The sequence below is a fragment of the Macrobrachium rosenbergii genome, chromosome 8, assembly GCF_040412425.1.
Source record: "Macrobrachium rosenbergii isolate ZJJX-2024 chromosome 8, ASM4041242v1, whole genome shotgun sequence".
Taxonomy (NCBI): Eukaryota; Metazoa; Arthropoda; class Malacostraca; order Decapoda; family Palaemonidae; genus Macrobrachium; species Macrobrachium rosenbergii.
Genome location: NC_089748.1, coordinates 6,047,072 through 6,059,992, shown reverse-complemented (window position 1 = coordinate 6,059,992; position 12,921 = coordinate 6,047,072).

Below are 12,921 nucleotides of genomic sequence, written 5' to 3'. Positions count from 1 at the left end.
GTCCTCTGCACTTGGGAATCGTCTCTGAATCAGCAGTGATTTTATGTATGGCAGTGACTGTTATTTTATTTTTTCTCCTGAGTCTCCCAGTTAAGGAACTGCTTATAGTTGAATACCTATCTATCTGTCATCTATCTATCTATATGTGTAAAATCTATCTATCTATATATCCATCTATATATACAATATATATATATATATATATATATATATATATATATATATATATATATATATATATATATATATATATATATATATATATATATATATATATGTATACACACAAAATATTGCAGATTTTGAACACATTTATTGGTCTAAATGATTCTTTCAGTTCACTCCAGCGTTGAGCAACGTTGGCTGTCATTTTAACTTTATTCAAGTCACATTTCCTTTCTGATACTGCCTTACCAGTAGTGCAGTCGTAATTGCGCTGTTTAGTACCTGGCAAGCGGGTTATTTCCCGCTAGAATTCCAAGCGGTCAGTTTCTTAAACAGAGCGAACAAGACGTTTTTGACACCGCAACACATAGCAACAACAATTGCAACACTTTGCGGTTGCATTGCGGAGAGAACATCATTTTTCTGAGGTGATAGGCTTTCCTCCTCCCTCTCAGCTCCTTGCTTCTCTGTGTTGCATATTCCTTACTCCTTCCTTAAGTGAGAGAAAGGTTTAATCGGAATTCCGTGCAAATGTGGTTTGGCAACCATTTTCTGTGTATAAAAGAAAAGGAGTGGTTTTAAACAAAAATTACCATTTTGACATTTTTCCAGTGAAATATTGACTCAATCTAGCCAAATTTTTCCTTTATGACAAATTTTATTTATACCGAAGAGTATTGCTTAATACATCGTTAAAAGCGCTTTGGGTGTGGAATACAAGTCTGAAGTCAAACGGTCATAGGCGATTTCTTTTTTTACATTTCAAACTAGTGATCAAAATCTAGAATTTTACCAAAAAGTTATTATGTATACGATCATAGGAAAAGCATAACAGTCACCAATTGCTTATATTGTACATAAAAATTTCTTACGCCACGTAGACTGGTAATTATTAAATACAAATTTGAAGATAAAACTATGCTAATGATGCCAACACATTTTTGTTTGGAGGTCCACCTCCACCCCGTCATGCTATCAGATAGGGACAAACCAAGAGCATTTATGGTATCGCAAGACACGTATTTTGCATGTTTGGAATTTTCTGAATTTCCAGAAGAAAATAATTTTATAAAAATCCGTTATACTTCTTGTTCCATTGCTTTACACACACACACACACACACACACACACACACACACACACACACACACACACATATATATATATATATATATATATATATATATATATATATATATATATATATATATATATATATATATATACTGGCTGAAAATTCCTGAGAATATTTTCTCAAACTAAAAACAATAGCAACCTCTACCGGTATTCCTTCTTACAGTGTCAGTAATATGATCTAAAAAAGAACTGAGAAGATATCGCAATGCACGCTCCTATAAATATATATTTTATATACTATTATTATATATATATGATTATTAATTGTATAACAAAACTCTTATTACTTGCTATTTCTATGCACATCATCATTGCCATAGTTGTCATCTGGATCAAGATGTGTAATAGTGACATTTCATTGTAATCATCCTCTTTATCTCCATCTTCCACATACTCGTATGGTTCCCTGGTTTCACAACGTATAGTTGACCTCTGGCTGCCAGTAAGCCATACTGGTGAGAATAGCCTATTAACATCCATCCAGCCAAGATCAGGTGGAGTGTTTTACAGTGGATCTCTATGATGTACATGTTCCCACAGATATATCACGTAGTTCCATAGTGACAACTTCTTTACTAGAATATCTTTGCAAGATATAGCATGCTGGTATAAATTCATGCTTACTCCAATGGACTATCTTGATTGGTTAGCTTGTATTCTGCAGGAAAATTCTTAACTTGGCCTCATTCACATAGATGGCCATCTTCTCTAACCTTAGAGTAAATAAGAACATTTTTTCAGATGATTCCCATTTCCTTAACTAAAGAGTGGTATGTGGTCACATCCTGTCAAAGTCTGACAACCTGACAATGCCCTGCAAAGTACCGGATCAGTAAAGTCTGCTAGTGCAGTGACCTGGGCATATCTTTTAGTGTTATCAAATGTATGTCCAAAGGCCATCCACGACCTTTAGGTGGTTGAATGATAGAGTAGGGTAACTGTGATATCAGTGTCATTTGCTTGGACAACAACATTCTGCCCAAATAAGGCTTCTGTCTCAATGCCTAGTAGTAACTAGACTAAAATCAGCCTCCAAGTGTGAGGTAAATGCAGTGTAGTACCTCATTGTTTTACACATTTCCTGTTAGTATGGCAGTATGCTGGATACTAATTCTTATGTGCAACAACAACAGTCTGTGGTTTTACGACTAATGCACTACTGTTGCGTTTAAACTCTTTCAAGAAGGACTTCATAAGCTTAGTTTTGAAATTTGATGATCATAATCTGAAATCTTTAGGATATTATTGATCTATTCTAGTGATGTGAAATTATCCTCCTTTGCTCATCTCGCATGTTACTCAGTATTCTTTGTACTTTTCATAGCTGTCAAAGACCGAGTGTTTTATCAGACTCAGTATTGCATATGGTTATCAGAACCAGCCTTACTGCCTTCCCAAAATTGTGGATGATGCACATAGCATGAGTTATGCATGGAACAGGATGATAAACAATACTCTTCGTTACGTTTGAAAGCCCGTCTCTTTCGTGATGAGATACATAAATCGCCAATATGACTGACATGCTGCCTAAACCTCAGCACAGACGTCTTTTAACCGATGCTCACATGAAGCCCTGCATGTGTCCCAGAACAGCCACTGATACAGCAGTATTGGTTCCGGTACCCTTTTATTTCGTTGACTGAAAGTGGTTGTCACCATTTTTCCCTTAATTTCCTCTCCATTGTCTTTGGAATCTATCTTAACAGTTTCATTTTATGCCATAGGTATAAATATATGTATAGCCAAGTATACATTAATGAGTGAACTCCCGATATATTTGGGATAAAGAAAATAAATGGATTATTAGATTTGAAGTGTTCAGTTGATTTTTTTGATATTCTTGACGCAGGGAAGCTTAATTTTGTCTTTAAAATCTATTTGTTTGTTGCTTGTGGGACCCTGTAGTACACTTCGTACGCTCTGTTGGTAGCCTTCTCGATAGTGTTTGCTGGGTAAAGCAACTGCGTTAGATGTTGATGGATTGTATCGAATTCTTTCTTTAGATACCCATGAAACATATCCTAAACCCTCTGAGAAATGAAATGCAGCCAACCATGATCTTTAAGGAGACATCATGATAGTTTAGGAAGTGAATATAAGACACAGCGAAAGTCTGAGAAAGGCAGTATTCTGTTTCTTCCTTTCCATCATTTTTTTGTTTTAAATTTAATGATCAGAACTAGCGAACTTAGTCTATTACACACACACACGCACACACACATATATACTGTACAGGTATATATATATATTGTCACGAAGTGATCAAGTAACTGGTTATTACACAACTATTAAATCCAAAAATTTACTTCACTTCAGCCAGATACCTGAACCTCATAACAATAATATTACGACTGAACACTCTAAAGGTAACAGTGATCCCTTAAAACTTGTTTATCACTTGAAAAATCAATCTAAGTTTATCAAGTTATGAGTGAGGTGGTAACTGTTAAACAAGAAATATACTAGAGGAGAAAGGGCATCACTCCATCAAACAACTATAATTGTTTCCCTGGTCTTAATTCACTTCAGAAAAATTCTAAAGGAGAACAGAACATGTTTATAACTTGCCTTGTGAATACATAAATAACCCTATTCACTGGTGGTCAAAATGAAACACTGTGCTTTTAAAACTTTAAATTTAAAAATTTATTTCTGACTTCAAAAGTTATAATTAGAATTCACAACAGAAAAAATTTACTATTACTTGGAAACAACATAAGATTTAATTAATTCTTAAACAAGATTAATTCACCAAAACTTTAATTTATCAAGAAATTAAGCTAACTAAGCAAAATTCAAACTATTAAGATTCACTCCAAATTTGAAAAAGAAATCTTAATAAATGAAAATCACAACAAGTATGCAATGTTAAAGTATCAACACTTATAAATTGATAACTAAATCATTGTTAAATCAACAACACAAAATTTTGGGTAACACTATGAAATTGTAAACACAAGAACACAAAAGAAATGTAAAAACAAGAACATATAAAAATGCACAAAAAGTTTATCAACAATAATTTCACTAAGGCAAAATCTGTTTAAAGATTATATCTACCTTTTTACCCAGTGAAAAATTAAGTAAAAACCACTTTACCTTGTACAAGTTTCTGAACACTTTTACACAACTCCTTTTTCCTTTACTGCAGTAGTATACACTTTTACCTAAGGCCTGTTACACTGTACTCTCTCTTATATCAGATTCTACTAAGGGAGCATTAAATATTATTAACAGTTTCCAAAAACTTATATGTTTAGGAGAGTGACCACGATCTTACACTCTCCCACATGAAGAGAGAGAGAGAGAGAGAGAGAGAGAGAGAGAGAGAGAGAGAGAGAGAGAGAGAGAGAGAGAGAGAGAGCAACCTATCTTTACCAGGTCTCTGTCTGAACTAACTTTTTTTTCTACCAAAAATCTTCTATGAGCTTAAATCTGGGTTGCCAGTTAGGCATTTTTAGAAAGTGTCACCCTAGAAGAAACAGGAATAAACTGAGTTTCTTCCTCTCCAATAGGAATAAACAGAATTTCTTCCTTTCCAACAGGAATAAACAGATAATTTATCCTCTGGCTCAGAGAGCTACATAGGCCTGCCTCTTATCTGTTTGATTGACAAGGGTTCTTGTTTGAACACTTGTATAAACACAGAGGCCCAGCGACATCCTCTCCCTGGTCAACAAATATTATCAGGCCTTTTGTCACTTCTCCCTTTAACTGATAACTTAAGTGGTTTTAGAGTCTCTCGCATAAAGAATTTCCTGTCCACCTGAACAAACATTCAGCTGTGTACACAAAAGCCTACAGGAAGATGTATCTTAACTTATCACACAACCAACCAACCCTTGTAAGATCTGACACTTAGCATCTCCCATAAACACTATTTTCAAAGTTATCACAGTCCATACATGACAAACACAAGAGGAAATATATAAACAGTACAGAAAACATATTAATTTTACAGAAAACATACATATCATAAAACTTATAATTATAATATAGATATATGTATATATATATATATATATATATATATATATATATATATATATATATATATATATATATATATATATATATATATATATATATATATATATATATATATATATATATATATATATATATATATATATATATATATATATGTGTGTGTGTGTGTGTGTGTGTGTGTGTGTGTGTGTGTGTGTGTATATAGTTAAACCTAAACCAAAGTAGATTAGTTAATTATCACAAACTATCAAAATATATTTACAGAGAAATAATTGACAACTAAATAAGGAACCCTTGGATGCAAATTCTTACCTTTTTGTGTATAACACAGATTTCACTTCCATTAAACTGAACTTTCAATTGTAATTCTGCATATCTTTCATTCCTACTTTTTTACGAAGGTGCAAAGCTTCCTAACTCATTTGTTATACTGTTTAACCGCGAGAATCACTTATAGAACAATGTACCAAGAGTAATATTTCTATTCGTGGATCAAGTGTCACTCTCGCTCTTATGGACATTCCCAATCTAAGCTTTTAATTTCCATGCACTCATTTACATATTTACATAACACTTGAATCAATTATAAACATAATTTTCAAGGATTTAACTCCATGTTCATTTACCTATATAACTATTAACAGGCAAAGCAGAGTGACGACTGGCTTGTGAATGGGTATGATCAATGTCGTTCAGTTTAGCAGCTAGTTTCACACAGAAATATTGTTATGGAACCTGGAACTTGTTTAATGCTTTTGTTACTTGGAATTTATGAAATTTGATCTCAGAGCCTGTGATTTTTCTCATGAAACAAAATAGAGGAGAAAATTTAATTTCTCACCCGATCTGTCCTAATACATACATACATATATATACCTATATATATATATATATATATATATATATATATATATATAAATATACATACATATATATATGCATACAGATGTAATCTGCGACTCACTTTTTACCACTAACAAGCGCATCAGAAAAGTGTGAAGAAACTAATGAAGTTAAGGTGACATTGAGGCTTTTACAAATATATATATGTACCTGGTAAAAGAATTACCAATAGATTACATACACACAAACACATACATTATATATATATATATATATATATATATATATATATATATATATATATATATATATTCATTATGTTGCCTTGTAATATGTATATCACCCTACATTTTTATATATTTACTCTTCTATTAATCATGTGTTATGGGTAATAATAATAATTGTTGAAATATTGTATGTAGTGTAATGTCAGATCTCAAAAGAGTTAATGATTTAGATAACTTAACAGAGTAATTTAGAATTAATAATACATTTTAATAGTAATGTAGTATATGAGCAACATGTGTGCGTGTTCTGCGAACGCTTGTTTCACTTCAGTTGTCATCAGCTAAGATTTTGATTCATACGTTGACAGGTCGGGAATAGCAATCGAGTCATGTTAAGAGTTCTGTAAAAGCTTTGTCTCATGCAAGAAAAAGGCGAATGATATTGCAATACATTGCTCTGATCATGTATTGTTCTGATTGCATCCCATATGATTTTTTTTTTTTGAATCATGTGTGCCCTTTTGAGAAGTAAGAGTATATGTCTCGATCGATTACTTCATGTTTTGTCAGATTGCAGATCAAAATGTTGTGCTTCCTTCTTCTAGAACTTTCTCTTGTATCTCATTCCCAAAATGCCTTTATGATGTCATATGATTGTTTCATTTCCTACTGGAATCCTAAAATCTGCTCATTCTGATTTCAGAGATTGTTCATATTGGTTCCCTCTCTCTCTCTCTCTCTCTCTCTCTCTCTCTCTCTCTCTCTCTCTCTCTCTCTCTTTCTTCAAAAGAGAGAAGTTATTAACGTAGAATATTTGTGGTCACTGGTATTTCAATCTTAGCTTTTGAGATCTGAATTTAGGAAAATTGTATATTCCTAACAGCGCCTTGTAAAAAAGTGTGTTTTGTGAATTTATAACAGCTACATGATTTTCCAAAGGTTTTCACAAGCTTGTGTGAGGTAAAGTGAATTTTACTTATTATTACCATGGTGTAAGGTGTATTGAGAGAATTTTGCCTTAGTGAAATTATTATTGATAAATCTTTTGTGTATTTTTGTGTGTTATTGTGTTTGCAATCTCTTGATTTTTCATATTTTATATATTGGTGATTTAACATTTATTTACTTTGCATTTTAAATATTTCTTGATAATTTAACTTTGCATGCTTAATTTAAATCTCATTATTAAGATTTTCCTTTCAAATCTTGAGTAATTCTAAATAGTTTAAATTTTGCTTGATTAATTTAATTTCTTGATAAATTAAAGTTTTTGTGATTTAGTTTTGTTTAATAATTTAATTCAAATTATAAATTTTGAATTTAAAAATAAAATATTTGTATTTAATGTTTTAAAAACAGTGTTTCATTTATTGACCACCAGTGAATAGGATTAATTGTGTGCATAAGGCAAAGTGATAAATGCGTTTTGTTCCTTTAGTTTTGCTGAAGTGAATTAAGACCAGGGAAGCAGTTAAAGTTGTTTGATGGAGTGATGCCCTTTTACTTTAGTATATTTCATGTTTAATTGTTGATACCTCACACTTGTTTTGATAAACTTGGTTTGAATTTTCACATGATTAATGAGCTTTTAAGGGATCACTGTTACCTTTAGAATACTCAATCATAATTTTATTGTTATGAGAGTTCAGGTATGTGGCTGAAGTGAGGTAAATTTTTGAATTCTGTGATTATGTAAAAAACCAGGTACTTTGTTGCTTCGTGACAATATATATAAACATATATTATATATATATATATATATATATATATATATATATATATATATATATATATATATTCTTCGTTTTAACGTGCTTTTTTCCCATTTTTATATGGGGTAAGCACGATGCTGTCTTTGAAGGACTTTGATTTGGCGGTGGGGGTAGGCCGTAGCCTCAATCGGCTGCCCTGCCTGACATCGCTTAGACCCCGGTAACGAATGTGTACATGTATTGTACCAAATCCCCAGCTCCGTTTCTCCCAGCAGCGAGGAGAACTGGGCGGTAGGTCGACAGTTCGAGGCGTGTGAGGTGTCTGTTATGTTTTTAGAAGATGTTGGGTGGCTTTGTTTATGAGTGTATTAGTCTGTAACACCCATTTGCTTTCAGCAAACCTATCCGTTGATTACATATGTAATCCCGGGGTGTCTACACGGATAGCAAAGTGACTGCCTTCTCTGACTGGTCGGCTGCGGGGATTGAACCCTCGCCACAGGCCTCTATGAAGTCTGAGGTTGCTGCTCTACCAACCGAGCCATCGAGGCTCCATATATATATATATACATATATATATATATATATGTATGTATGTATATACACACACACACACACAAAACATATATATATATATATAATTATATATATATATATATATATATATATATATATATATATATATATATATATATATATATATATATATATATATATATATATATATATATATATATATATATAATTGCTAAGACACTATTCCACAATGGTGAGACTGTGTCTGTTCTAGTTCTAGCAATAAGTATCTGAATTCGATAGATATATGTACGCATATGTATGAGTGGTAATACTTTCATATATTTTTTTGTAGTCTAACTGTTAAGGTTAACCTCACACTGGTATGTCTTGTGTTAGTTTGAATCCTACCACAAAAGTCGGACTTTCTTCACTTGGGCTTAAGGCTTTCTAATGACAATCATATCCAAAAACTGAGGAATTCGAGAGGTTTACAGGTCATAGAGGCCATTTATTTTGCCAGGTTCAGTTCCATAAAATTGTCTAGGTATCTTGTTCCAGCTGTAACCAAATTAACAAATAATCTTCCTAATCACGCTGTGAATCGTTGGAACTTCAGAGTTCCAGCTGGGTGCAGAGGAATTTTGACTGACCCGGCTTTCAGGAGTATTGTTTCAGTTGTTTGCATCTTGCATGTTTTTCTTTGTTACCTCTCTCATATAGTTCACTCTTTACTTAATTATTTCTGTTTCTGCACTGCACTGCTTTCCCTTTTGGAGCCCTTGTGACGTCAGCACTATGCTTTTCTAACAAGGGTTGCAGCTTGGATAATAATAATAATAATAATAATAATAATAATAATAATAATAATAATAATAATAATAATAATAATAATAATAATAAAAGTTGATGTTCGTATATTAAACCTTCGTAACAGTTGTATTTATATATTTCGGTTGTTTTTTTCCTTTAAACTGCTTTAACAGGCTATTTTCTGGTTGCAACTAATAACATTTGTGGAAAATGACGGTACCGAGTCGAGTGCCAACGTATGTAAAGCCAGACATGGGATAAATAGTGGGCTTTCAAAACAAGTGCCAAATTAGAAACTACAGCTCTCTCTCTCTCTCTCTCTCTCTCTCTCTCTCTCTATATATATATATATATATATATATATATATATATATATATACTGTATATATATATATATATATATATATATATATATATATATATATATATATATATATATATATATATATATATATATATACATACAATCATTTTTTTTGACATTCGTTGTTAACTTTCATAGAGGTAGTCTAGTGATTCTTAAATATCAACAATAATTTTTTTCCCAGTGATTACATTCTTATCTCCTTTAACCATTCACTCCTAAAAAAGAAACACAGCGGCTCAGTTCGCTTCAGTTCTTTAGCTACTGTTGTCTGACGTCGAACGGTTCCGGCGGCAATTTCTGGAGATTAGTGCCTAGCTGGAGGTTAGGGGTCTATTTTCAGTCCTTGAGTCCTGTGATTGCTAGAGTTGGTAAACTTTCTCTCTTCATGGGCGTAGCCAGCATTTCAGTTGGGAGGCATGGGAAATTTGTTCATGGAAAATACAATTTTTAAAATTTTTGTAAAGTACTGCTAATACTTATTCATTTTCTTCTTGGTTGTATATTGTAAACTATATCGTTTAGGTTTATTTACTTTCACATGCCTTCCTAAAATGATTTATACTTCACAAAATTACGGAGGGTAGGGTACATCCTGGCTACCACCCCCCCTCCCTCTCTCTCTCTCTCTCTCTCTCTCTCTCTCTCTCTCTCTCTCTCTCTCTCTCTCTGCCAGATGTTCATCGCAATCGTCTCGCGCTGGACGTGAAATCAAATCCTTGACTCGGCGTTCTTGAGATATTGAAACATGAAATTACTCTCACGGTATTTACCTTGCTGTAAAGAGATTGCCCTTCACGTAGATCAGTTAGATTTATAATTCCATCATTCATGATATCACCACATTAATAAAACAAAAAGAAAATAAATCCTCTCTGTATTATAATTATGGACTTTACTGCATGGATTCTCATCTTATAGCATCTTACCCAGGATGCATAGAATTAATCATTAATTTTAGATAATCTTAAAAAAAACTAGACTGTATAGGTCTCGCTACTTGTTTTATTCCACACTGGCCATGATAAGATAATCATTTACTTGCAGTAGGCCTTTTTAGATGAGAAACTGGATACAGCTGATAAAAGGCAAAAACCTGGATACTTTTTATATACCATTTGTAGTGGGCGGGGGAGCTAAAACAGTCTGAAAGAAAATAGCGACTGAAAATACAATAACGGTTATTCAGACGCCATATATGAAGGTTGCTCTCATAACGGTATACTGCTCAGTTAGGGCTGGTAATTGACTTCAAATCGCACTGCTTATAAAACTTAGATAATTAATCAACATTCTGAAACGTACTTCCAAAACCACGCATTAATATGCCTCAGACAGACAGAGAGAGAGAGAGAGAGAGAGAGAGAGAGAAGAGAGAGAGAGAGAGAAAGGAAAAGAGACATTTTCGGATCCCAAAGCGGTATTATGGTCCCTTTCCAAAAGTAACATACAGTAATAGCATCTTCTGAGAAGCCTCAAAGCCACTTTACAAAAATATCAAAGCCAACTCTTCAAAAAAAAAAAAAAAAATCCATTACGTTGCCGTACCTAATATTAGTGCCTATTGCCATATTGTATATAAGAGAAACCCGTAATCAATGAAAATCAATAGAATGAGCATAAAAATCTCACTTGCTCGAATATCCTTCCCATGACTATGAAGTCATGTTAAGGTATGTCACTGACCCCCAGAGAGCGAACAATTCAACCACTCTATCCGCATCGCTGCAGACAAGGGCATGGCTATAAATCCCTAATTAATGTTAATGATGATATCCTCAGAAACCTATATAATAAAAAAAAAGTGTTTTCATGTTATCCAGATGTGAGAGTAGCATCTCGAAGCTTGTAATATCTATGATCGTGTTTGCCGAGGTAGATGAGTAAATATTAATTAAAAGGTCTTGATGCGCATGTAGTTGAGATAGTGGAAAGAAGTACTTCCCCATGTTTTGCATTCCTAATGCAGTACTTCTCCTCTGTAGAAATATTGGTTGATATTGTGCGCGTTGCCATAAGTTAGTAACTTTTCATATTTTTACAACACTGCAACAGCAAAGAACCAAGAATTCTTATTAGAATCATAAGATAAGCTGCACCATGTCAAACATAAGAACCAATTAGGAGTAAGATGCTCGCTTACAATATATCCAACAAAATGTATACTATTGTTAAGTCTGGGAAGGATTAAAGAAGCTATGGAAGTCGAGTTTCCATTCCTCAATCTTAGTCAATCTTAACATCGATCACAAGTCCCCGATGTAGCTAAGATTGAGACTTCATTTTTTAAATTTTTACTAACTTTCGAAAAGGCTAGAATTGATATGTATACCCATAGCCTATAGACCAGTCAGAATGATAGTTATACATAGCCCAGACTGCACTCTACTATTTGCTGGAGAATGTAGAGCCAGTAAGTGTCATGAATGTATAGTAATCTCCAACGTCAAAACAATAAACATTGTGGAAGCTTCAACTTGCTTAGCGCATTTTGACGTCAAACCGTGTCATATATTATATATACAGTATATATATATATATATATATATATATATATATATATATATATATATATATATATATATATATTTCATTATTTGCCTGAGGAGAGAGATAGTTTGGTCTCTGAAATATAGCCTTTATTTTCCACATTTTATATTTCTATGGGCTCCTTTGTATATGTATATATATATATATATATATATATATATATATATATATATATTTCATATATATATATATATATATATATTTATATTAAATGATATTATTTTCTCTAATCTATTTTACCTTTAAAAAATTATTATTTAATATGACCGTAGTCTTATTCATACCTTTATTATAAATTAACATTAGTATTTGGTAGTTTTTATGCTACAGTATTTTGTATTTTCATGATTGATAAGCGTCAGTAGATTAGAATGTTTCGTTTTTTTATTCCTATTCATTTATTTACTTTAAATCCTTAGTTGTTTGAGAAGAATGCTAAGTCTGTCCCTTGGTTCAGTGACAAAATTCATGGTGAGTATGTAAGGGCGTCAAATCGCCTCTCCATTCTTGTGTTTCGCTCCTCATATGTACATTAATCACGTCATATATGTTACTTGTTATTATTTCAGATTCTTTATGTATCTCATTGTATTCATCGTTGTAC